Here is a 2858-nt window from a genome sequence, read left to right as displayed (position 1 = left end):
TGCTTGTTATTATTGTTGAATCTTTTCATTTATGTCCATACTTTGTTTGATTGTTCTTGAATCCGAAATTAGTATAAGTTTGATTTTCTTGTTTATTGTTTATCATTTATGATTATTTCTTGAGTTTGTCTCATAATCTTGTTTAAGTTTAACATATGAATTGTTGGTTGTAATGTTGTTAGATTTAATTTTATGTTCAAATGATTATTGAATTTAGAAATCTGAATATACTTGTTTGTTGTTATTGTTGTTGTTGTTGAATTTGAAAGTAGGTTTGTTTGTTGTTAAAAATATTGTTCAATCAAAATTTTAGTTGTTCTTTGTTGTTCATCATTTAGTTTGAATTTGTTGTTGAAAATTATTTAGAAATTGGTCATATTTGCTGTATTTTGGTTGAAATTGATTAGGTGAATTGGTTATAGCTGATGGGGGTACTTTGGTAATTTGCAGTACGTTCAGGGGTAATATGGTAATTTTAGTAAGGTCGGAGGGGTATTTTTGGAATTAAAATTCTGAACAAATGTTTATTTTGAGTGCTCTGTCCATTAAAATTAAATAATTTGTTAATTATATTAAAATAATGTTGCATGGGGGACAAGACATAATGGGGGGAATAATGTATTTGTTTAATGTAAGCATGGGGGACAAGACATAATAGGGTGAGGTTTGATATATTTGTTTAATGTAGTGGGAGACAAAACATTAGGTAGTGGGATTAAAAGGGGGATGAGTGGGAAGATAGTGGGTTTGGTAGGAGAAAGTGGTGATTTTATTAATTGATTAAAGGATTTGGGATGAGAAATAAATAAGAGATTTTGATCAGATTTTTGAGAGGACAGAATACAGAAGAAGAGGAAAATTTTAAGAGAGAGGGGAGAGAGAGAAAAAAGGGAGTTGGATATTAAAGAGAGAGAAAATTCCGAAAATACTAAGACTCCAAAAATAAAAAGAAAAACATTCTGGAAATTCAAAAGAAGAATAGGATACACCTGATATATAATTTAAGTATTCTGATATACGGATTCAGAAATTAAGGGTTGAACATTAATTAGTCTTTCAAATCTGAAAAGATTCCTTTGGCTTCTGCCCGTTGATTGTTGTTGGTGTTTTCTGGATTTTTATCTTGAGTTTTAAAATCCGTCACTGGTTTCTCATTGATGGTTGCTGGGTGTTGCTGTTGTATGCTACTGAATTTCTGCTGATCTCCCTTTTCTTTTGCTTCCAATATCAGGTACACAACTGACACATTGATTATTGTAAACTGAAACATGTAGCATGAATATGAAAATGAAGAGTTGAAGTTCCAGATTTATTTTAATTATATTCTAAATTTTATTTGTATATATAAATTGTTTAGCTTACTCTAATCAGAATCATGTAGCTATTTAATATATATAGTGAAACATCAGACGATAACTTAACGGACGAACTATCTATATATTGCCTAAAAATAAATAAATGGTGTAGTAACTTCGTCTAGTTAATTCGCTATTGTTGGATGATTACCATGTCTCAAAAAGCACGTTAGTTCATCAAGCGGATAGACCATTTTGGAACTTGGAAGAATGTTGTTTAGTTAAATATTATTGGTTAATTTCAGCATGTAAATAAATTAAGACATTTTTATTTTTATTTTGTAGAGACAAATTTAATAGAGAAAAATGTAGGCATTTTAGGATTGTTTTTTAAAAATAAATGAGATGAGTCCCGCCCAATAAAACGCACTAATTGTGGGGCCCTCAATAAACGTTTAATTGAATATTTCGAATTCGGGATGGACTGTTTAGTGAATTTCACTGCCTTCCCCAAAGATAATAACGCGTTAGACTCTTTAGGCGCATTTTAATAATCTTACCTTCTTAAATTCGGGTGTGCATTTCATGCGACCCAAATCCAAATCCCAAAACATTGAATAAAAATGTGTTCCGGATTGCGGGTGCATTTCATGTGACGCAATCCAAAGACATGTTTTTAAACGATGTTCACATTCTTTTGAAATATAATAATAAAAGCGGTAAAGAGTTAAAACTTGCACATGAGCTCATAATTGTATAAAATCAGATAAATAAGCCGAATATGACAATTAAGCGACCGTGCTAGAACCACGGAACTCGGGAATGCCTAACACCTTCTCCCAGGTTAACAGAATTCCTTATCCGGATTTCTGGTTCGCGGACTGTAATACAGAGTCATTCTTTTCCTTGATTCGGGATTAAATTGGTGACTTGGGACACCCTAAATCTCCCAAGTGGCGACTCTGAAATAAATAAACAAATGTCGTTTCGATTGTCCTTTAATTGGAAAAAACTCCTTGTACCCTCGCGGTGCCGGAAAAAGGAGGTGTGACACATTTCATGTGACCCAAATCAAATCCCAAAAATGTTGAATAAAATGTGTTCAGGATTGCGGGTGCATTTCATGTGACGCAATCCAAAGACACGTTTTAAACGACGTTCAATTTTCTCTAAAAATAATTGAATAAAAGCGATTGAAAGCTAAAATTGGCACATAGGTTCAACATGTATTAAAATCAGATAAATAAGCTGAATATGACAGTTGAGCGACCGTGCTAGAACCACAGAATCCGGGAATGCCTAACACTTTCTCCCAGGTTAACAGAATTCCTTACTCGGATTTCTAGTTCGCGGACTGTTAAACAGAGTCATATTTTCCTCGATTCGGGATTCAATCGGTGACTTGGGACGCCATAAATATCCCAAGTGGCGACTCTGAATTTCTTAAAATAAATCCCGTTTCGATTGTCCTTTAATTAGAAAAACTCCCTTTACATATACCCTTTTCCGGGGTGTAGGTGAAAAAGGAGGTGTGACAGCTCTGGCGACTCTGCTGGCGACAAA

Source organism: Nicotiana tabacum, chromosome 3 (assembly GCF_000715075.1).
Source record: "Nicotiana tabacum cultivar K326 chromosome 3, ASM71507v2, whole genome shotgun sequence".
Taxonomy (NCBI): domain Eukaryota; kingdom Viridiplantae; phylum Streptophyta; class Magnoliopsida; order Solanales; family Solanaceae; genus Nicotiana; species Nicotiana tabacum.
The sequence above is the reverse complement of the archived record's forward strand: the minus strand, read 5'-3'. Positions refer to the sequence as shown.